At 46.2% G+C, this 25,318-nt stretch overlaps 1 protein-coding gene across 3 annotated transcripts in view; it reads left to right on the top strand.

Annotated features, from left to right (window-relative positions):
• Window positions 1-2,186: 2,186 nt before the first annotated feature.
• LOC138363394 (uncharacterized) overlaps window positions 2,187-25,318 on the top strand; it is a 254,365-nt gene continuing 231,233 nt past the window's right edge. The window contains exon 1 of one of the 3 annotated variants that reach the window (XR_011228053.1): window positions 2,187-2,210. The gene's annotated coding sequence lies outside the window, so the exon portion shown is untranslated. Of the gene's footprint in view, window positions 2,211-2,402; window positions 2,475-25,318 lie in introns of those variants that run through there. The other 2 variants (XM_069322427.1, XR_011228054.1) reach the window with 2 other exon arrangements.

Below are 25,318 nucleotides of genomic sequence, written 5' to 3' on the forward strand. Positions count from 1 at the left end.
AAAAAACATTAATTCATGAAAACTTGGCTTATTAGGCAAATCGGGCCTTGAATAGTAGGCTGAGAAGTGCGTTCTGGCTATTAGGTACGACATATATATATATATATATATATATATATATATGTATATATATATATATATATATATATATATATATATATATATATATATATATATATATATATATATATATATATATATATATAATGTCGTACCTAGTAGCCAGAACACACTTCTCAGCCTACTATGCAAGGCCCAATTTGCCTAATAAGGCAAGTTTTCATGAATTAATTGTTTTTCGACTACCTAACCTAACTAACCTAAAGTAACCTAACTTTTTCGGCTACCTAACCTAACCTAACCTATAAAGATAGGTTAGGTAGGGTTGGTTAGGTTCAGTCATATGTCTACGTTAATTTTAACTCTAATAAAAAAAAATTGACCTCATACATAATGGAATTGGTAGATTTATCATTTCATAAGAAAAAAATTAGAGAAAATATATTAATTCATGAAAACTTGGCTTATTAGGCAAATCGGGCCTTGCATAGTAGGCTGAGAAGTGCGTTCTAGCTACTAGGTACGACACATATATATATATATATATATATATATATATATATATATATATATATATATATATATATATATATATATATATATATATATATATATATATATATGACTGAAAACTCACACCCCAGAAGTGACTCGAACCCATACTGCCAGGAGCAACGCAACTGGTATCTACAGGACGCCTTAATCCGCTTGACCATCACGACCGGACATAAGGAAAGTGATAGCCGAAGCTATTTGAACCACTTCCCCGCCGGCACTCGGATGGTTATCTTGGGCATAGCATTTTATCAAATCACGCAAAATATTCACACACTCTCCGTCACTATGTCATGGAGTGCGAAAAAATACGTGAATTTAGAAACAGATTTAAAACAAATTTACAGCAACTGTGCAAATATTTCATTCACAATGATCCACTAGGAGGAATTTTAGCCCAATATTCACAGTTTGCTAACTGTAGATAGTAAGTGTGGCAGTAACCATTCCACTACCGCCTATGGGGTCCAATTTTGTCCACAGAGTGGATATGGGGTTCAATGCTGTCTACAGAGTGGGTATGGGGTCCAATGCTGTCTACAGAGTGGGTATGGGACCCAATGCTGTCTACAGAGTGGGTATGGGGTCCAATGCTGTCTACAGAGTGGGTATGGGGTTCAATGCTGTCTACAGAGTGGGTATGGGGTCCAATGCTGTCTACAGAGTGGGTATGGGGGTCAATGCTGTCTACAGAGTGGATATGGAGGTCCAATTCTGTCCACAGAGTGGGTATGGGGTTCAATGCTATCTACAGAGTGGGTATGGGGTCCAATGCTGTCTACAGAGTGGGTATGGGGTTCAATGCTGTCTACAGAGTGGATATGGGGGTCCAATTCTGTCCACAGAGTGGGTATGGGGTTTAATGCTGTCTACAGAGTGGGTATGGGGTCCAATGCTGTCTACAGAGTGGGTATGGGGTACAATGCTGTCCACAGAGTGGGTATGGGGTACAATGCTGTCCACAGAGTGGGTATAGGGTTCAATGTTGTCTACAGAGTGGGTATGAGGTCTAATGCTATCCACAGTGTTGGTATGGGGTCCAATGCTATTCACAGAGTGGATATGGGGTCCAATACCGTCCACAAGATCAGTATGGGGTATACATAATTATTGAAAAACAAAACTTTCGTATATTATTCTAAACAAAACATAGTTACAATAGCAACACCGATACTCGCTGCTGAGCCTACTAATGTATGATGCTCATTTGCAGTTTTAAAATACATACATAGTGTATGTATTATGTTCATTTACAATTGCAAATACATGCATAGTGACATAAGATTTTTAAAATACTTTCGTGAGTAAAAAGTATTTTTTTTAATGGAAAATGATAACTGCTGAAACAACAGTCCTACGCTATTGAGTGTTTGTTATTGTTGGAAGACGACGTCTGTAATTTGGACTGGGTATGAACTGAAATCTGATTCGCTGGCGGTTGATATGGCAAGTTGCTATTGGCTGGTGGAATAATTTGAATTCTGGTGATTGGTGGACAAGTGTGTATACAGTCGGGGAGGGAAGCGGCTGGCTCTCAGTGTTCAGTCTCGCACTACAGGGGACGGACGCAGTCACGAGTGTGTCAAGGAAGCGAGGTGTACAAATATACGTATAATTTTATAAAGAGTAATATGACTGACATCAACAAGTGATCCATACAGTGAAGCACAAATGCAATACATCAGACAATGGAGAGGTGTGGCGAGTGTTCGGGTGTACTGGGAAGACGTATTGTAGGCGTCAAGTGTTGCATCTGCAACATAAGATTTCACCTGGGCTGTGCAGAATTATCTCCAGGATGCACAAACAGGCAAGGAATTTACTTGGGGTGGTGATAGCCGGCACACCATGGGCAACAGGTTAGTTTAGTGCATTTTACAGTGTGAATGATCATACTCTAATGAGTATTGGAGTGTCCTCTCCATGTTAGATCCCGTCTTCGTGGAACTTGCTGCTAGAGTAAGTTCTTTAATGTTCAAGACTGACGGCTTTGGCCGTACTCTCTCTGGGATCGAGCGGGCCTTTCGAATAAGGATAATAAGCGCGTGCAGTCGTTGTGAGGATGAAACTTTCAAACTGCATGTAACAAAGTATATTTAATTAAAAACAAAAGTTTAACATGTACGAAGTTCATCAAATATCGGTTCATCCTGGGTTCACGATTTACAATGTATACTTTTTTGAGAAATTTGTAAAATAAAATTTCTATTGGTCAAGGGCCCGGGGAGGTTTTGCCAGGGAGGGGGGGAATATTTTGCCTAGATTTCTTCAAAAGCCGTGAGCATGGACTATGTCTCGGAACGTATTACTAAAGCTTCTTCAAAAAGTATAAACCACTTACTGTTCCTGAAGGGGTCCGGATCACCTGGATAAAGATTAGATTGAGTTAACTGTACTACAGCGGCAAGTATAAGGTACTTGGTAGCAAGTTATCAATAACGTCAGATGCAGTAAAGCGGTAAAGACCTAAGCAGTTAAGGTGGAGAAATTTCATTATTCAAGTAAACGTAAGTTAGTAGTGTGTACATTGTTAGGGGGTTAGGTCCGGAGGGAGCCTGAATGAGAGATATAGGACAAGATACCCTTTGGGTGAACGGGGAAGTGTGTATAGCTGAAGAATAGCCATGTCGGTTTTACGAAGGCGGATATGGCTTTCACCAATTGGCGAGTGGTAACACACCTGGGGTTTCGCGAGCGCTTTGGCCTGGGTTCGTATCCTGGCTGGCGAAGATTTACTGGCTGCCAATCCTTAACCGTAGCTTCTGTTTACCAAACCGTAAAATGGTTACCTGCTTGTTAAAAGATTTGGCGGGTCGTAATCCAGGGAATATTAGGATTAATGACCTGCCCGTAACGCTATGCGTGCTAGTGACTAAAATAATGTTAGGACTGTGTGTGTGTAATATATATATATATATATATATATATATATATATATATATATATATATATATATATATTATATAAATTTTGATTATTTAATTCAATTATTGTTATTAATTAATAACACTTGTTATTAATTAATTAATTAAAAACAAGTGCCACAAGTACATGTGCCACACGACTGTTAACTCTTGAAGAGTATACTTCATTGATGCAGCAGGAAAGTGTTTAGGAGCCCCGAGTTGATCAACTTTGCCAAGAGGAACAGTGAAGTGGTTGTCAATAATGACAACAGGATCCTGAGTCAAGATACGCACCTGAGGTTCACCAGATGGAGACTTTATTCCTGTGCCAGGTGCATCATCAAGAATACAAAACTCTTCACCAGTTCCAGAGCTATATTCCTCAAATGGATTATCCAATTGTTCCATCTGTGCTTCTTTAAGGGCATATTCAGTGTCTGTATATATATATAATTACAAAGTGGCAAAATTAGGTCACCATCCCTATAAAGAGGGGACGGTGAAGGCGGCTGCCTTCAGTTGGTTCTGGTTTGGCAGACTGCTGGAGTAGGTCTTGATACAACTTGGACTTTTTGCTTGGGTTGCTTGGTGGACTGAGTAGGTAGTTGCTAGCCGGCCGCCACAACTTGTAGGTCGATGTAGACGACGCTGGTTAGTCTTGCTGCCGTCTCCGTGTTTCTCGGTTATAGTGTGGGCTGTGGTTTTGTTGCTTGGGAAGTCTTGGTTGTAGGTTTCATATAAATCCATTGCTTCGTTACTGACTTCAAACCCAGAGGTCACGACCTCTCCGGAGGGTGCAGTCGCACCTCCACAGATCTCCAGTATCAGCTATTGATACTGGTAATGAGTCCAAAGGGCCACCACTTACGGGCTATTCATGTCTGTGCCATCTTTTGGGTGGCTTAATCTTCATCAATCACAGACTTCAATATTTATAATGATACATGACTAGCAGAGTCCAAGCTTGGCGGGTGTCCTGTACGCTCTGTTTACCTAAGTGGCGTATGAAACGCAGCCCATACAAACGGATGGTGCCATTTGCTATGAACATGACATATGCTATCACATGTCATTGGCAAGGCTGGGTGACTTGGGTTGTGGAGTAAGAATCTGAGAGAGGTCTGCAGTTCACGCATGTATCCCTTGTTTAAATGATTCTGCGTTGACGTTTATGGTAATACTTCCTTCCGGATGGGATGTCGTCTTATCCCTCGTGGGTATATCTTGGTTATCATGATTTCGGGGCTTAGCGTCCCCGCGGCCTAGTCCTCGGCCAGGCCTCTTTTTTGTTACACACGCCAAGGAAGCAGCCAATACCAGCTCTCTCTCGGGTACCTATTTACTGCTAGGTAACACGGGCTTCAGGGTGAAAAGCTTTTTGCCCATTTGTCTCCGCCTCCACTGGGGATCGAACCCAGAACCTCAGGACTACTAACCTGAAGCGCTGTCCACTCCCCCTGACAGGCAAATGTGATCCATAGGGTACGCGAGATCTTCATTCTAGGGTTTGTTGACTAGGTAGGCGGTAACGAAGTTGTCTTCCAAGGTTGTGGTTTCATTATCTGTAGTTTCCATTATACAAGAGTGGTCTGGGGCCGGTGTTGACCTTCCTGGGTCACGTCCTGGCGCTGGTTGACCTGCAGGTCTCACGATCGGTGAGGGGAGCAGGTGCTTGCCGGTATTGGAGTAGTTTCTCTAGGCTTGACGGGGTCTATAGATGGGGTGCTGGCCATTGGTGTAGTAGTATCTGGTGAGCATGGCCTCGGATATTGAAGGCCGGAGAATTTTCTACTATATTTGGTACTGCTTTCTGATACAGTATTCTGGCCGGGGAAGATTTACTAAGTGTCAAACCTTGCCTGTAGCCTCTGTTTACCCAACAGTAAAATGGGTACCTGTTTGTTGAAAGATTTGGCAGTCGTATTCCGTGGAACATAGAATTAAGGACTTTCCCGAAATGCAATGCGTGCTAGTGTCTGTACATGAATGTAAGAACTTATGGTTGAAGGCTGAAGAGAAACAATCTTTGTCCACATGTTTTTTTTTTCTCGACCAACAACAACAAAAACTATCAGTTACATGAATTACTATTTACAAGATCATAAACAAGAGCAGCTGCTCCAAACATGCTACCTCCAACATCTGTAGTACTCAATCCCAAAATTCCTCCCCCTTTTAATTAGACTTAACCTGTAGGGGTAGAGTTTATCGGGCGGTCGTATGACTCTTCCTGATTTTCTCGAGTCCCTACCTGTTAATTCTGGGAAACATTCTTCTGAATTACTACCAATAGAGTCCATAGGGTTAACTGTATCTCCATTACACTCTGTTGCCCCTTGCTGTGCCTCCGTCTCTTGCTGGTGCTGCTACATCTTCATTATTAGGATGGGTATCACTAGTTGCCCCCACCTGAAGGGTCTTGCCAAGAAAATTCCCACTTTTTCCATGATCCTTACCACATAGGCTAGAATTGTGAATCCATTTCATAAAAATCATGGGCAATTTCTTTTCCATTATAACCTACTTTTGCCGACACTAGACTCTGTTCTCCACCTGTATCCTGATTTAACTCTCTTCAAACCAAGGGACCCCAGAGCAGCTACTCAAGCCGAATCCCACGCCACGGGTCTTAACCGTTTTGATCGACTAAGATTCTACAGCTGTTATGACGTGGAGTTAGGCTCCTAGCACACTCTAGAATCTCTTTACGCTGCCACCACCAGACCATTAACTCTGGGGAGCAATAACAGAGGTCTGGATCGATTATGCTCTCAATAAACCTTGGAGCTTGATCCCCAGTCAGTTGGAATAGGAGGGATGAATGGATGAATCTGTTAAGTGTGGAAATATTATCAAAGGGATACTGAATTCTTAATCGGCGTTAGGCTCTGCGGCCCAACGAAACTCGGCCTCGTGGGAGCCACGTGTCCAGGACAATAAATAAAAAACATAAAATGGAAATTAGTAAAGGCAATTTACTGATTTATTCAAAAACTAAAACAAAATCTAATTCAAAGCACTCCCTGGCTGAACACTCCGTCTTAAGGCATGAGATGAATTAATTGCCTATACCAAACTTACAGCAACTCTACCTCTTATAGCTGACCAGCTGGTGTCGTGCTGGTTTCGGGACGAGGTGGAGTGGTCACCTTCCCGAGCCGTTGCCTTCTCCACACTGCTCTTCCCTTGCTCTGCTCTACACAGTCGCCCAGATGGGTATCCCTACACCTGGCATACTAAGTTTACTCGTAGGGTTTAAGTTGACCAACTAATGTTGTACTGAACGACCCAGCTGGTTGGATTCTTTTACTGAAGGTAATTACACAGGCACCTTGGGGAAGAGCTATTTCCGATTACAAAATGGCTATTTGACCTTTGAGAAATACCAGAAATATGGAGCTTTGACCCTTGTGACCTAAGGTCGCCCAAATGGTTCCGCGGCTGAGACTAGTCCCGCTAGTGACGTGACGACTGATGGTGACTTACTCATTATCCTGACAATTTAGGATACTCTTGATACTTTAAACAGAAATACTATTGAATATGTATGAATACAACTTGAATGAAGACTAATTTCTCTAAATTACTGAATTTTGTAAAATAATTCATACGTTCCTAAGAGACAAAGGCGCCAGCCATTTTGTATTTCAACCGCCAATTCCCAGGGGATGCCCCGTTTCCCAGAGTCAGGTCACTACAACGTGACTCCAACTTCCCAAACTCCCATGTCTGAGAGAGAACATACTGGATAATTCCTACAACAACCTAGTTTGTTACTCTAGACAATATTGACACTGCAGCACCAGTGTCTAGTTCCAAGGGAACTAATTTCCCATTAATTACAAAATTTACCACTTGTGACTACGCTGAACATGCCTTTTCTTTCGCCGAATATAGTCTGCTTTCCTCACCTGCAGCTTCTTCAGACAGTTTACCTTCCTCTACTGCCTTGAGCACAGTACCACTACCTCTTCTTCCTGTATTCCCTGGTCGTCTCCCCTCCCAGGCCTTGCTGTTCCTGTTCAGATATTCCCTACACTGTGTCCCTCCTTGGTACAAAAGTTGCATATATATAGGCACTAAACTTGCACTTGCTACTACTGTGATTGTATCCAGTGTTTACATCTGGTCTGGCCCTGTACGACTATAATTTCCTGAGTAAAAGTCTTGCTTCCAAAAGCACTTTCCAGGTTCAATATCATCTCGAACTGTCCATGAAGTCATAGATTGTAGATCAAAGTTTTCTGCCACCAGGTTAGGGAAATGTATATCTTCCACTACTGAACTGGTCCATAACCCGGTCGTCAAACTATGCTCCGAAGTTGTAGTGGTTAGCAAAAGCCTTCAATTCTGCATATAAATCCTGTATGGATTCCTGCTACATTTTCCTCCTCTTCAGGAAATACATCAAACTTCTGTGATATGAAGGTTTCGCTACATAATGACGTTTAAGCAGGGCAATCAGGTCTATATAGGTCTTCGTGTGGAGTAGCTCGGGTGCACACAAATTTCCGAGAACACTATACACTTCCGAACCCAGTGAAACTAAGAGTACCGCTTTCTTGTTGTCGTCCTCCTTAATCTCCCGGTACTGAAAGTTTGCTCCCAGCAGGCTGAGCCACAGGTCCAATGAGATCTTGGTGTGTTAAACGGCTCTTTTAAAATGAGCGGCGTATCCATGGCCACGGTGGTAGCACAATTCTACTGTTGCATGCGAAGCATCCACCCGTCCACAGGACGTGCCCTGCTCTCATGATCCTCGCACCTCGTCTCGTACCCAGGCTCCCTGCCTGAGGTGTTTAATCCTCGTTGCAACTCTTATGGTTGAAGGCTGAAAAGAAACAATCTTCGTCCACATGGTATTATTCTCGACCAACAACAAAACAATTATCAGGTACATGAATTACTATTTAAAAGATCATAAATAAAAGTATCTGCTCCAAACATGCTACCTCCAACATCTGTAGTACTCAATCCCAACAGAACTCGTGTATATAAATAATGCCAAAAAAATATCTGCCAGTTTTTTCTTAATGTATGAGGGACAGCAACAGTGCTATCGAAGGCGGGTGATGTTGGCGACGACTGGGTCTGATTCGCTGGCCTGGTTGGGCGGTGTAGTCTGGATCTGCGATTGACTGTTGCCGCGGGTGGTGTTCGTCCAGAAGTTGCGTGGAGCGCGGCCCCTTGTTGGGAGGTCGGGGAAGGCTACTGCCTGGATGTTGAATGTCTTCGGTTTTGGAGTGGCGGTGGTTTGTCTGGCTTCATTCTGTGTTTCAGCTTTCCTAGCTGTGCAGTCCCAGAAACGGCGGTGTGGGCTTCATCTAATAGTAGGCAGCGCTGGTAGGTAGCTTTGCAACTCCTGTAACGTTTTCCATAGAGATGCTGCAAATCTGCTCACGGCTGATGCAGTTCTGGGCAAAGTGGGTGCATTGATAACGCCTGAAGCACTGTCGTAGGCGGAAATGCTGCCTTCAGGTGCAGCAGTTCCCGGGAGAGGAAATTGTGCACAAGGGAGGAGAGGGAAACGCGAAACATGTAATACGATGGTGTTCAGTGATAGCAAAGATTACCACTTGAGGTGGTAGATGCTTGACATGGGAATGAGATATTGGTCGTAGGATTGTGAGAAAAATAAAAAATAAACTGCAGAATAAGTGAATCGGGTAGTACGCACCCCCCCCCCTTTCCCTCCCTCGTAAATTACCACGAGCAGGAGGCATAGTGGGAGTAATGTTGGCTAATAAATGATATTTGCATTTTTTAGCCGATATTTTTATGTATACAAAGTGACAATGCTGACAGCTTCAGGATGCTATCTCTGGGGATTGCTAGAACCGTGTCCAGCAACCAATTTGTCTCCTTGCCACTTCGTGGATGGGAGGGAAAGGGGAGGGGGGGGGGATTAATCTAGCTCCAGAAGTCTTCCCCACAGACTGGCAAGCAAGAGCCCTCTTGTTAAAAAATTATCACGTCTTATTAAAAAATAAGACGTGATAAAATAAATGCGGCTTGCATGTTAGTGAAGATAAGAACCAAAATAAAGGTGCAGGCAAGCAAAATTCATTAGTCTGCACTAAGTTGACTAATTGTTGATAGTTTAATGAATTGTATCGGTATAAACGGTAAACGCCTTATGTACTTTATCCAATCAAAAACTTCAATATTTTGTTCCTCTGATAACCCTTCTGCCTGCCTAGCCGCACATTGTAATCAAAGTACCACAACTATTTTTTTCCCAGAATAGTTTTCCCACAGCAGGAAATGACTAGTGATTTATTGATTTATTTAAAATTTATTAATTTATATAGTTTATTTTTTATGATAATTTTAGATACCTTTATTCCCACAAATAGTTTCCTGCACCAGGGGGGGGGGGGTTATTATTGTAATAGTCCATCAGTCGGAACTATCGAGTGGTAGACAATTTGCTACAATACTGGTTACTTCAAACATAAATTGATGGGTTATTTAAGGACTGCAGAACACTCGTACATAACTCCACCCCCATTGCGCTTAAGGTACTCTGTGGCTAGATAGCTACCCAGTAGCTCGGTTTGTCGTGCCTGCACAGTCGTTCAATCTGTGTACTAGACGTGATCATTTCATTCCCTTTATATACTGCACATGCACAACCTGTTCTACCAGTGCCTAATTGCACAGAACCATTAGTAAAAGCATAGGATTCAGTTGGTTTGAGATTTTGGAGATTGTCCATAGCTTCTAGTGTTATGCATCCCGGTTTGTCAATTATAACATCCTTGTGCGGACATCCTTGGCGAGATGCGTGTACTGGTAACACTTCAGACATTGTTGTCGAAGCGTTCCATCTTAATTCGGTAGGGTGGGATCTTGTCGCCGAAGAGGTAGTCCTTGAATGGCGGCTTGGTTGGTTGCGGCTAATGAGGCGAACTTTAAGTTAAGTTTTACGTTCGCCGACCCCCTCCCCGCTCAGCTCGTTGTCGCCGTGTGGGGGCTTAGTGGGCGGCTGCCGGAGTGTGATGCTCCTTGGGACAGTCCTCTGTCCTTTTTTAGCCTTGTGCTCCTGCTGCCGTCCTCTCCAATTCTGCTGGGCATCTTTTCCTTTTCCTTCTGTTTCGTTTTTCTCCCCCCTCTTCTCCTATCTGCTTGCCGTTTCCTGCCGACCTTTTGGTCGTTCTGGTTCTTCCCTTGGACTTCTTCTATTTTGACGCCCGGGTGCTTGAGGAGGCATACTCTTGCACCCGTAGAACTGCAGTACCCGACGTCGAGAGCGAGGGGAACCTTTTGTTGTCAATCCCCACTTCGTCACTGAACCCGATCTCGACGGACTGTCGGTTTCTTAAGGTGGCGTTTGTGGGGCGTATACTCACGACGCACCCCTAGGAGGCCCCGACAAGATCGGCGATAGCTTCTTGTTGGGTGTCCTGCCTCTAATTGTGGCTCCATGGTGGGTGTGGGGGCACATTCGTGAGTGAATTCTTCTTTCGTCAAGATGATTACCCCTGCTTCGGCTTCTTCTGGTTTACCTTCTCAGGCTCGTGGGGTGGGCGACCAAGCCCCCGAGTCGGTCCGTATTGGAAGACCGGGCTCTGTAGCCTCCGCTGCATTGGGCCCCGACCTTGCTCCTCCTTTGGCCTCTCTGACTCCTTCCTCTGGCTCCCCTCCCTCCTCTGTGGTTGGGTCGAGCCCCAAGCCCCCAGTGGTGACTACCTCGTTCCCTGGCGCGGCTCCTTCTCTGGTTGTAACTACTGCACCTTTTAACCCCTCTCTCTGGGGGTTCTCACCGCCGTCCTCGCTCGATTCCTTCCAGTTCTGCTACCTATCAAGCCTTGTTTGGTCCCGCTTCGAGGGCCAAATATTTTGATCTCCTCCCTCTTGATTCTGCGCCTCCTGACGATTTCTCCCTCCATCGACATCTCATTGATTCCTTGGATGCCTCCATTACTTTCAACCCCACTCGTCTCGGTACACGTGTCGTTGCTGCTCCTTCTCAGGATGCTGCTTCCCGCTTGGCTGCCTTATCCTGCCTTGGCGAGACCCCCGTTCGGGTCTCGAAGAACGCTCAGTTGAATGCCAGTGTTGGCACTATTTTGCTCCCGCCCCATGTTGCGACCGGTGTTCGGGACCTGCGCGACTGCCACGACGATATTCGCCATATCCTCACTGCCCAGGGCCATTCTATTCTCCAGGTGGACACGTTTACTCGTCCCCCTCGTGGTAGTCGCCGTCAACCCCTCCGGGTTGTGAAGATTACCTTTGATGGTAGGACCCTTCCACCCTCTGTCATTCTTGCTGGTGCCAGGTGCTCTGTCCAGGAGTACATTCCTTCTCCTCGGCTCTGCAACAAGTGCTGGAGGTTTGGGCATGGTGCCCTCCGCTGCTCCGGGACTGTCTCTCTCTGTCCTTTGTGTGGTGGCGAAGGTCACTCTAAGTCGGAGTGCGCTTCTCCCCAGGCTCGTTGCCTCAACTGCGGTGAGGCCCATCCTACCTTCTCCCGTGCGTGTGTCCATTACAAGCTTGAGGCAGCCGTCCTCAACCTGAAGCACCGGGAGCGTTTATCTTTTCCTGAGGCGAGGCGCCAGGTTCGCCGGCTCCAGCCTTATGCTAATATCTCTTATGCTCGCGTGTTGCGCTCTTCCTCTCCTCGTCCTTCCCGCCTTCCTCAGACTCACAACCGTTTCCGGGCCTTGGACCCTGATGCGCCCACTGCCCCCTCCTCTGTCCCTTTGGGTTCTCTCCCGAAGGATCCTCCTCCTGGTCCTCTGTCTAGGGTTCCCCTTCCTTCTACCCGGTCTGTCGTGTCTTCTGTGTCTTCTTCCTCGTCCCCCTCCGATCCTCCTTCCCATCCTCTTCCTCCATCTATCGGCTCTCCCCACCACCTGTCGGTGCGGGCGGATGTCCATCGCTCTCCTAACGGCCGTCGTGTGTGCTCTCGTTCGGCTTCTCCTGTTGAGACACTGGAATCCGTTGCCCGGTACGTAGTTGCTGGGACACCGGTCTCTTTAAGTCAGAAGCGTAAGCCTGGCTCCTCTCCTTCCTCTTCCCCGGCGGGTAAGAAGGCTTCGCTTTCTTCCTCAGCTCCTCCTTCTGGCTCTCTTGCTCCTTCCCCTCCCGTTTCAGTGCTTGCACCCCCTGTTCCTGCTATGGAGGTTTCTTTGGCCCCTGCTTCCCTTTCGGTTGCTGCTCTTGCTGGGGTGCGCTCCCCTCTTTCTACTCCCCCTCTTCCTGCTGCTGTCCTTGACTGCTCCTCTCCGTTGTCTCCTCCTCTTCCTCCTCCTCCTCCTCCTCCTCCTCCTCCTCCTCCTCCTCCTCCTCCTGACCCTGCCCGCCCACCTCTGATCTGTTCTCCCGTTTCCTTCCCTCCGTCTTTGCTCAGTTTACCCATGCCCCCTAACCCTGACTTTGCTGACCCTGATCCCGACCCTGATATTCTTTAACGTGCTCTGTTGCTCTTTCGCCTTTGTTTCTTCCTTGTTCTCTGTTTTTGTCCTTTCTCTTCTCGTCGTTGTCCATTCTTCAATGGAACGTTCGAGGTTATTACGCCAATTTCCTCGAACTCCAACTTCTGATTTCGCGGTTTTCGCCCCTTTGTGTCTGTCTCCAGGAGCCAATGCTTGGTGCTCGTCCTGGTCGTTTTCGTGGCTATTCCTTTCTCTCCTCCCCCCCCCAGTTATTGCTGGGGCTTCTAATTCTTCTGCTCTCTTGATTCGGGCTGATGTTCCCTTTGTTCCTTTACTTTTTCCTTCGCCTCTCCATTGTTCTGCTGCTCGTATCTTTGTGGGGAAATGGTACACTGTTTGTTCCATTTATCTCCCCCCCCCCGAGTGTCCCGCTCTCTTCCTGATTTGAAACACCTCCTAGATTCCTTGCCGGAGCCTGTGCTCCTGCTGGGTGACTTCAATTGTCGTCATTCTCTTTGGGGTGACGTTCTGACGAATACCCGGGGTCGCCTCCTTGAGCCGTTTCTCCTCTCTTCTTCCCTGTCTCTTCTGAATTCTGGTGAGCCCACTCATTTGGACTCTCGAACTCGCACCCTTTCTTGTCTTGATCTTTCTCTCTGCTCTTCTTCTCTTTACTTAGATTTCACGTGGCAGGTTCTTGATGACCTCCATGGAAGTGATCATTTCCCCATCCTTGTTTCCTTTTTCTCTTTTCGCCCTTCCCTCTCTTTCCCTAGGTGGCAGTTTGCTAAGGCGGACTGGACCCTATTTTCCCTCAGTGCTACTCTCTCTGACCTCTCCCTTCTGCCCCTCTCTCGCGCTCTCCTCCTTTTTCATGACACTGTCTTCAACGCTGCCCTCCGCTCTATTCCTCGCTCTTCCTCTCGGGGTCCACGGAAGTGCGTTCCCTGGTGGAATGCGGACTGTGCTCGGGCTGTCCGCTGTAAGCGTGCAGCCTGGAAGAGGCACCGCCGTAGGCAGACGACCGATTCTTTTCTTTTCTTTCGGAAAGCGAGTGCGGTGGCCCGTAGGGCCATCCGTACGGCTAAACGTGAATGTTGGGCATCTTATGTCTCAACAATTACGTCCGAAACCCCTCTGGCCCAGATCTGGAAGCGTATCCGCAAGATAGCGGGTAAGTTCGTTCCCGATGTTTCTCCGGTCCTTCACCTCCATGATACTCTTGTGGCGGACCCGTTGCAGGTCGCTTCCGAACTGGGTTCCCACTTTTCTTCTGTTAGCTCTGGTCTTCATCTTCCCCAATCTTTCCTTCTTCGTAAACCTGTCCTTGAGTCTCGTCCTTTAGATTTCTGCACTCATCTTCAGCTTCCCTATAATGATCCCTTCTCTCTCTCTGAACTTCGTTCTGCCCTGGCCCTCTGCGGTTCTACGGCGGCGGGCTCCGATGGTATTCATTATGAGATGCTTCGCCATCTCCCTCCGAGCACGTCTCAGTATTTACTGAGTCTGTATAATCGGATCTGGGAGTCGTCGTCAGTCCCTGAGGACTGGCTCGATGCCGTTGTCCTCCCTGTTCGCAAACCGGGGTCTCTGGGTACTTCCCCTAAGGACTTTCGCCCTATTGCTCTCACAAGTTGTGTCTGCAAACTCTTTGAACGTATGGTTAACGTTCGTCTGATGTGGTTCCTGGAACACCATCACCTCCTCTCCCCTTCTCAATTTGGTTTCCGCAAGTGCCGCAGCACGACAGATGTCCTGGTGAACTTGGAGGTCTATATTCGTACTGCTTTTGCTGCGAAGACCTCCGTTGTTGCCGTCCTTTTTGATCTAGAAAAGGCTTATGACACCACTTGGCGTTATCATATCCTATCTCAACTTCATTCTTTTGGCCTTCGTGGTCATCTCCCTCTCTTTCTCCGCAGCTTCCTCTCTCGTCGTTCCTTTCGGGTGCGCCTTGGTACCGCTCTCTCTCCCTCTTTTCAACAATACGAAGGTGTGCCCCAGGGTAGTGTTCTGAGCACTACTCTTTTTCTGGTTGCCCTCAATGGTCTTCTTTCCTCTCTTCCTTCTGGTGTCTTCTCCGCTCTCTATGTCGATGATCTTGCCCTTTGTTGTCAGGGTGATGATTCGCCTCTCCTTCAACGCCGGCTTCAACTTGCCATTGATGCCGTGTCGTCTTTGGCCACAGGTCATGGCTTCAAGTTCTCTACTTCTAAGACTTGTGCCATGACTTTTACGCGGAAACGGGTTGTTCTTCGTCCCTCTTTGTCACTTTATGGTCATCCCCTTGAATACAAAGATTCTGCGAAGCTTTTGGGGTTATTTCTTGACACTCGTTTGTCTTGGTCTCCCCATATCTCTTACCTCCGTGTTGAGTGCTCTAAGGCCCTTACCCTCCTTCGGGTCTTGTCCCATACTTCTTGGGGGGCAGATAGGCGCACTCTCCTTGCTTTACATTCCTCTCTCGTCCTGTCTGAGCTCGATTATGGTTGCCCTGCTTACTCGTCTGCTTCTCCTTCTACTCTTCGCCGTCTTGATGCTTTGCACCATACTGGGTTGCGTCTCAGTTCTGGTGCCTTTCGTTCGACTCCCATCCTTAGCTTGTATGTTGACACTGGCTTCCTGTCTCTCCAGGACCGCCGTGATCGCTACTGTCTTCGCTATCTTGCGCGGTCCTTACAACATCCTTCCTCTCGCCACTGTCGTGCTTTAACTTTTACCCCTCCTGCGGTTCCTGTTCCTCTTCACCACCTCCCTCTTTCTGTCCGGTTATCTCGCCTACAGGATTCTCTTTCCGTTCGTATTTCTGATGTTTCTCCTCGTGTTGTTCCTTCTTTGCCCCCGTGGAGGGTCCCTCTTCCGCGGTTTTGTACATCCTTGACCCGTATCACTAAAGCTTTTACCCCTCCTACGGTTCTCAAACGCCTTTTCCTCGAGCACTTTTCTTCTCACTCCCGCTCCGTTTCTGTCTTCACCGATGGGTCTAAGTCAGCGGACGGTGTTGGCTACTCTGTTGTTTTTCCTGATCGCACTTATATGTGTCGCTTGCCTCCGGAGACTAGCATCTTTACAGCGGAACTTTATGCTATTCTCTATGCTCTTCGTCTCCTGCTTTCTCGTTGTCAGTCTTCCTTTGTGGTTGTTGTTGACTCTCGTAGTGCCCTCATGGCTCTCGGGTCCTTTAATCCGGTTCATCCGGTAATTGTCGAGATCCAGCATTGGCTGTTTCTCGTTCACAGTAAATTTAAGTCGGTTGAGTTTTGTTGGGTTCCCAGCCATATTGGTGTCTTTAAATGAGCGTGCGGATGCTGCTGCCAAGGAAGCTGTCCGCTCTTGTCCCATCTCTCGCAAAGGCATTCCGTATTCCGACTTTTACCCGGTTATCCATTCCTCAGTCCTTACCCGTTGGCAGGCTTCTTGGTTGTCTGTTACTGGTAACAAGCTACGTACTCTTAAATGTTGTGTTTCCTCGTGGCCGTCCTCCTTCCACCGTAACCGGCGGTGGGAAACAGCTCTGGCGAGGTTGCGTATTGGCCATACTCGCTTAACCCATGGTCACTTGATGGAGCGCCGCCCTGCTCCTTATTGTCCTAGTTGCATCGTCCCTCTTACGGTCGTGCATGTCCTTGAATGTCCTGACTTCCAGGACGAGCGTGTGTCTTGCTTTCCGACCGCCCCTCGCGGTCACCTGTCCCTCGATAGAATTCTTGGTGACTCGGGTACTTTTGATATCGTTCGCCTTATGCGTTTTTGTTCTCGTAATGGCATCCTTGGTGATATTTAGCGCCCTCTGATTATTTTGCGTACTTGATGGTGCTACATAGCCTTCCCGGTTTGGTGCCTTCTTTTGATAATTACTTACTTACGTTCGCCGAGGAGAGCCCCAGAATATACCCTAGTTTTAATTTTCTACGCTGGTGTAGATGTCGGCTATTAATTGACTTTTCAGTGATCGACTCTTCCCGTTGATGAAGACGCTTCTTGTGGTCTGGAATTGGTGTGGGCGTGGAGGCTCTTTTAGGTCAATCTGACGTAGAGGTCACGAATTGCTAAGGTCCTTCTTGCTGTCAAATTAGAATATAAAATCTACTCCTTCCTGGCCGATGTCAAGGCGAGTAACGCCTGCCGCGTCCTCGAGGATCTTCAGGAGGTCGGTCATGTTGAATGCCTGGTTATTAAGGCATTGTTGTTAAGGCACTGCGTTGTCGACTATCGCAGTGTTTCAGACGGTTATGTGGAAGTGAAATTCGTAGTAGGAAGAAAAGTCTTGTTCCTTTGTGCTTATGTGAAGGTAAAATTTAGTGGACGTGTTTGGTTCCTGTTTCTGTACAGTTGTTAATCATGTAAAATTGACCTCACAATTAGTATCAATGTCAAGGGAGTTAAAAAACAGTCTAAATGACAACACCAATATACTGTGTGATGGGGAATAAAACAATGTACAAAAACCGTCCAGAAATATCTGAACACATTGGGGGTGAAATAATCTCTAAGCACTGACCAATAACTCTATAATATAAAAGTAGATGGCATACATAATGAATAACGATCTAACCAGTGTGGTTACCGTTTTGTTCATTGTGGTTGTGTAAACACTTATCAGTGCAACGCGTCTGACCATCTCAGTCTACCCGCATCTACTCTGGCTTTCCGGCGTCTGGAGGAGTGGCGTCAGTTACCAAATTATCAAATGTTAATTCTGACAAACTGGGAACGATCACTCTAAACATAACTATAATGTACACTTAACTATAATGTACACTTAGCATAATACAGTAATAATGAATACAATAAAAGAATTGGTTACAGGGTCGGTCAATGATGCAAAGTTGGTCATAATACGCTCACCACTGCTGGCGACGCTGACTGACATCTCAATCTTGATAAACCCACAAGATGTATAAATGAATACTATCAATGGAGATGCCACTCCAGACCGACAACCAGAGTGCAACTCCCTAGTCTCATGACTGATGGATGCCTACTACTATAGATACTGACACGACAGCATGATAAAAATACCAAAACAAAATGCTCATCATAATAGTATGCAATTTCATACTACAAATAAAACTGAGGGATGAAAATGTAATTATTTCATTTAATTCTTAGTAAGAATTGGCCAATGGCTACAGCACGTTCAGTTCCCTGACGAATCGGTTGTCTTGTCCGGCAAACCTCTCGGCTAGTCTAACAAGAAGAGGGATAATGTCTGCGCGTGATGCAAGGGGAGGGGGGGGGGTGCTTGAGCAAGAAATTCCAGAGTTTGGAGAGGATGGGGGAGGAAGGAGGACGAGACGGTGACATTCTTGGAAGAGGATTTGGTATGGAGAGAAGAGGCTTGAATTTCGGTGGCCTTTCCACCACGGATTAGATTATTTTCGGTATAGGCTTACTGCTAGAGTTCTTAAGCGGCAGGAGGCTAGTGGTGAGGCGGTGGTGGTGGTGTTCTGGTACAGTTGAGGTGTTCTGTCTAGCGTTCAGACGTCGTCTTCCCTATTGAGGAGTACTTTGGCCTGCCCCATCTTCAAGCATCAGGAAGGTTCGTTTGATTCGTCCACATTCAAGCTTTGGTAACAGTTCCTTCTGGATCTTCTCTTTTGTGGACATATGGTGGTGCCACCCAGTCATAGTTTGGTTCGTCTACAGTCCCGGACTGAGATTACACAAAGTCACCACCAAAAATCATCCTTCTCGTGTCATTCCATAAAAAATAAGCAAACCATCCGAGAACAACTCTTCCCTCTCAGCTCGCCTATGCGTCCCTGAGTGCGCGCACACATTCAGCAAGGGAATCACAGAACCCATAAACGACACATGCGCCAAAATCACATTACCACAGTCATCCATTTCTGAGCTCGCTATCCCCATACTCGCCCTCTTCGCCAACAATATCATCGTGCCACCCTTTGATAACACAGGAGGGTTCAGCAACACCTCGAAATAATCCAACACCACCTCCAGTCGGTCCATACACATAACATTATGCTCCTGAATAAATATAACATCCAACTTGTGATAGCGGGCCACCAACACAAGCTGACGTTGCTTCAAATGGCAATTCAACCCATTAACGTTCAATGTCACACATTTCATCCACACATCCATTGAGAAAAATAAACATAAGACGACATTCACACAACACTACCACTACATCCCAGGGTAGCATCGCACCCAACAGAAGAGCCCTCAACCCCATCCCCCAAAACTACTGGAGTGGGAGCCACTTCGGCAAGCTTACCCAGAGAACTCTTCTGGAGCCTTACCCACCAAATCTCCCCATACCGACTCTTCCTGGACTCCTTTCACAATATCCCACCAATCCACATTCTGTGTATCACCAGGTGGTGAACCACTCCCGCGAATTTTAGGGACTCCATCACAGACACGCCCCCACCAGAAGGCGGAATATCCGAGTCGGACGGAACCATAGGATCACACTGCACAGCCGTCAAGGAAAAGGTGGGGGGGGGTGCCAGCCTCCTCCTTGCATCTAGGATATTCTGAAGAGAACCCCCAAATTTTAGCCCCTTCATACTGTGCTGACCAGTGCCAACAGGCAATCTGCCTCACGTCGTTCAGAACCGCGACTAGGAGCATGTACATCCTCCATAAGCACTTCTGCCACCACCTCAGTTGCTCTAGCAGCAGACAGAGCTGCATCAACACCATCACGGATCACTTGCTGCGGGTTCCGATGCACACCAATCGACTCAGCATTGGAGCACCCATCCACCGATGAAATGCCCACCACTGCATCTACCACCTCACCAGAGCTGGTAGTCACCGCAGCACACTCGCCTTCGGAGCCTGTCTGCACGGGCACGCACGGGCTTGTAGGGAGATCAACATCCCCACCAGACCGTCCGGGAGACGCCACAGCAGTACGGACGTCATCCCCACCAGGAGATACCACTGAAGCAGCACTTATAGGACCCAGATTGGCGCCATCCACCACATCATCCGTTCCCAAACAAGGGGCACTGCTCAAAACTGATAGATCTTCTTGCTCGTGCAAAGGAGAAAAATCATTTTCATTAAATAGATTAACCCGGTCGTCCATCCTAGTGGTGCAGGCATCAGCCATATGGCCAACATGACCACAATTGAAACATGTCAGTGTCTGCCCCTGGTAGAAGAAGCCGACCGTATAGTCAGCAATCGATAGAGAGGAAGGCACATTCCCACGAAGGACTATTTTTGCCGTCCTGTAACCATTCAAGAGTCCCTTGACGGCTCCAGACGTGTGCCTACACACACGAATAAAGTCGACACGCCCATACCTGGCAAGCGCCCAACGGAGAAGATCCTGACATTTCAATTGGAGCATTTTTAATAGATACGTATGTGTACTCCACACTCAAATTTGCCACCCTCACAGAGCCCCGACCGTTGCTCAGCCGCACCTCCCGATCCTCATACTGTTCGATAAACTGCCGGAACAAGCAATTCTCGGCGAACTTCACCACCACTCTGTCCTCGCGAATGATCTGCAGACCAACGAGTTCTTCTACCTTCACTTTCATAATATCAAACAGCGTATTGCTGATGACCCCAATATCCACTTTGCAGGTGAATGTCAGCCCTGCCGACTCCTTCCTCCTCAGTGGCGGCACGTAAGTCCCCATACCGAGACGAATAAGTAGTCACCCTGCAGTGGCAAACGACCACTCCCCAGGGCAACCGAGAAGCGATCAATGGAAACACCAGCAGACACCCCTCAGGAACGTCCGACCTGGCTGGTGGTTCAGAGTGGACTCGCCCATTTATACCGTTTCCTTTTAGAATAGCCATGCCCTAATCCAACTTAATATAGCACCCTCAATACCATGAGCCTCTATTTTTTTTAATCAGCCTTTCATGTGGCATTGTATTAAAAGCTTTGCTAAAGTCAAGGTACACAACATCACAATCTTTACCACTATCAACTGCCTCAACTATGCTGGAATAAAAAGATAGCAAATTTGTTAAACATGAATGGCTATTTGTAAACCCATGTTGCGACTCGTTTATTAATTTTTTTTCAAGATGAAGACTAATTGTATTTGCAATTATCGATTAAAGTAACTTTCCCACAATAGACGTTAGGATAATTGGCCGATAGTTTGACGCAAGTGATCTATCTCCTTTCTTAAAAATTGGTACCACATTAGCTACCTTCCATGACTCTGGCACTCTACCTAACTCTATTGATTTATTAAATATGGTAGACAGTGGCTCGGAAAGCTCCTCTTTGCATTCTTTAAGCAACCTGGCAAACACTTCATCCGGCCCTGGGGATTTGTTTGGTTTGAGTTTTACCATTTGTTTAATTACGTCTTCCCTGGTAACTGCTAAACTATTCAACCTGTCCTCGTCCCCACCCACATATACTTGTTCGGCTGAAGGCATACTGTTAAGTTCCTCTTTAGTAAATACAGATATAAAATATTTATTAAAAATACTACTCATCTCGTCATTATCCGTTATTTGACCTGTCAGTTTTTAATGGACCTATCCATTCCCTAATATTTGTTCGGTATAACTGAAAAAACCCTTTAGGATTTGTCTTTGCTTGCCCTGCTATGCGAACTTCATAGTTTCTTTTTGCTTTCCTTATCTCTTTTTTAACATTTCTAACCAGTTGTACGAATTCCTGTTCTAAAGTGACCTCCCCATTTTTAATCCTTTTGTACCAACCTCTCTTTTTACCTATAAGGTTCTTCAAATTCTTTATCCACTTTGGGTCATTAGTATTCGATCTATTCAATTTGTATGGTATACTACGTTCCTGTGTTTTGCATAGAATATTTTTAAATCGGTTATATTTTGAATCCACATGCGACATGTCTCCCTCTCCCGTCCGCCTTTGTTTTCGTCGCTGCTCCTCTGTCTACGGCTGCTATTGACTTTTGACCCCTTCTCATTCTTCACATACACGTGTCTCCTAATATCTGTCCTGGTGCAGTCATCAGGAGGATATACCCTTCATGCAAAGTGCACCTACTATCAAAAAGACGACGACCAGGAGAAGGGAACCTATGGATATCACCCACACTATACTTCCCAGGATTGGCAAAGCACCTTCAACAGAATATGAGAAGTATTGTAATGACTCCAAGAAACCTATAGAGACCACCTGGCCTAATCGACTTTCCCCACAAAGACCACCTATGCTAGCATGGAAAATAGAAAAATCCATTAAGGAATACCTAGTCAGAGCAGCCTTTACACACGACTCTTCCAACAACGCTACAACCTGTTGAGGATCGTAGATTATAGATCGACGATTATAGATTATCATACACATTTTTAATAAATTTAGGGGATTGCCGAGTCCCCTAACCCTTAAACTGCGCATGGCGTATATATACGACAGGACCTAATGGTACCTTAAGTTAAATTTTTTTAAACTTGTTCTAACAATTTCCAATTTTTTGTGCATAATCTACTAAGCAAACACTCCAACTTTGTCTAAATAATCACCAACATAACTCGAAAAACAACAAATCAAAATTATTATAAAATATATTATTGAAAATTTCAGATTTTCAAATCGGCTGCAAAACATTATATATCGCCAATTGTTCATTTTGTGTTATTATGCTATTAGAATAGTATATAATTTTCATTTTAATAGATTTAAAATATAGATTTTCAGTTTAGGTTACTGTAAAATAAAATCGTCAATATGGCATTTGAAATATGCACCAAATTCAGAAAACAAAATTTATAACTCTAAACGTTTAGTTTATAAAAAATCCATTCTAATAGGATTGAAGAACAGTTAGCGGCGCGCACTATATGTAAAAATGATATCGGTCAGAAACTGGATTTTTTTAAGCTGACTCAATGTTGAAACTCAACTTTTTAGAGATAATTGAAGTTGAAGTTATTGACAATGTATAAGGTAGTTCTAATTAATTTACTTGTATGTTTTAATAAACATAATTTGGCATTCGTACTCGAAATGTGAAAGTTGTAGGTCAATATGTGTTGAAATAAAGTCAAGAAAAAATAACCCCCAAACACAAAATATAGGGATAATTATACTGATTTAGGGGATATATTTAGCGTATATTTTTTATAAATCAAAAAGCCCTAATCAGGTTCCTAATCATCAAAACAATCTAAAGAAACAAGAAAAATAGTTTGAAATCTGTGAAAAAATAAGCCCCAAAAAATTCAGTCCCAAGTTTTGACAGTTATGACTGATTTATTGACCAATTTTATTCTATCTTCACATAGGTAGGGACGGGTATGCATTCTCCAGGATGTACAGAGTTACAACAAAATCAGAAAAAATAATCTCCCCTCCCCCCCCCAAAAAACAAATTGAGGACATAGATGAAAGTCACAGATAATACCATTAGACAATGTATTTGTGTGATATATAACAAAATAGAGCATAACATACTTACTCATTATTATTTGTTATGTATATTCTCCGCAATGCAATAAAGGCACCAGCTGCATATCCACTTTGTGGACACTTCTTGCCACTATTCTTCTTTGTGCATCGTACAGATGTTTGCATCTCTTTACTAATGCATTATCCCTCAGTCCCAAGTAATAGGAACTATTCTCCTTATCAACAAAACGTTCTTCTTTAAAAAAAAAATTGTCTAAATTTCATTTATGAAAGTATTGGGATGAGGTTATCATGATGCTGAAGCAAATAAGTTGGAAAATTGTTTAACATTTAATATTAATTTTCACAATTCATGTATATTTTCGCCCAGCCCTAGCTTATACTCTCATTTACAGCCAAGGCTGTAGCAGTGCAAGGGCTAAAACAGAAGATATACAAGGAACTTTCATCTCTGCCGGTGGTTAAGGAGGCCCAATGCTAAACAGAATACAACATGTGTTGGAGTTTTATTGATTTATTATGGCTAAATTTTAAACAAAAAGTTCTTGAAATATTAAAACTCTTTAACAGTGTACATCCCTGTCTCACCCTACACATCCCTGTGTCTCAATTGCATTCACATCACTGTCCCACACCACACATCACTGTCCCACACCACACATCACTGTCCCACACCACACATCCCTGTCCCACACCACACATCCCTGTCTCACCCTACACATCACTGTCCCACACCACACATCACTGTCCCACGGTACACATAGTAATAAACTAAATTCTAAACGCACAGTATTTATCACATTAATTATAATTTACGGTAATGATAATCGTATAAATTACAAATTATGAACATGGCAGGTCATTGGAGGGTCAGTGATCGTAGGCTGCTGCCGGAGGTGGGAGAATCGTAGGCTGCTGCCGGAGGTGGGAGAATCGTAGGCTGCTGCCGGAGGTGGGAGAATCGTAGGCTGCTGCCGGAGGTGGGAGAATCGTAGGCTGCTGCCGGAGGTGGGAGAATCGTAGGCTGCTGCCGGAGGTGGGAGAATCGTAGGCTGCTGCCGGAGGTGGGAGAATCGTAGGCTGCTGCCGGAGGTGGGAGAATCGTAGGCTGCTGCCGGAGGTGGGAGAATCGTAGGCTGCTGCCGGAGGTGGGAGAATCGTAGGCTGCTGCCGGAGGTGGGAGAATCGTAGGCTGCTGCCGGAGGTGGGAGAATCGTAGGCTGCTGCCGGAGGTGGGAGAATCGTAGGCTGCTGCCGGAGGTGGGAGAATCGTAGGCTGCTGCCGGAGGTGGGAGAATCGTAGGCTGCTGCCGGAGGTGGGAGAATCGTAGGCTGCTGCCGGAGGTGGGAGAATCGTAGGCTGCTGCCGGAGGTGGGAGAATCGTAGGCTGCTGCCGGAGGTGGGAGAATCGTAGGCTGCCGCTGGAGGTGGGAGATCGTGGGCTGCCGCTGGAGGTGGGAGATCGTGGGCTGCCGCTGGAGGTGGGAGATCGTGGGCTGCCGCTGGAGGTGGGAGATCGTGGGCTGCCGCTGGAGGTGGGAGATCGTGGGCTGCCGCTGGAGGTGGGAGATCGTGGGCTGCCGCTGGAGGTGGGAGATCGTGGGCTGCCGCTGGAGGTGGGAGATCGTGGGCTGCCGCTGGAGGTGGGAGATCGTGGGCTGCCGCTGGAGGTGGGAGATCGTGGGCTGCCGCTGGAGGTGGGAGATCGTGGGCTGCCGCTGGAGGTGGGAGATCGTGGGCTGCCGCTGGAGGTGGGAGATCGTGGGCTGCCGCTGGAGGTGGGAGATCGTGGGCTGCCGCTGGAGGTGGGAGATCGTGGGCTGCCGCTGGAGGTGGGAGATCGTGGGCTGCCGCTGGAGGTGGGAGATCGTGGGCTGCCGCTGGAGGTGGGAGATCGTGGGCTGCTGCCGGAGGTGGGAGAATCGTAGGCTGCTGCCGGAGGTGGGAGAATCGTAGGCTGCTGCCGGAGGTGGGAGAATCGTAGGCTGCTGCCGGAGGTGGGAGAATCGTAGGCTGCTGCCGGAGGTGGGAGAATCGTAGGCTGCTGCCGGAGGTGGGAGAA

Source organism: Procambarus clarkii, chromosome 11, assembly GCF_040958095.1.
Source record: "Procambarus clarkii isolate CNS0578487 chromosome 11, FALCON_Pclarkii_2.0, whole genome shotgun sequence".
NCBI lineage: Eukaryota > Metazoa > Arthropoda > Malacostraca > Decapoda > Cambaridae > Procambarus > Procambarus clarkii.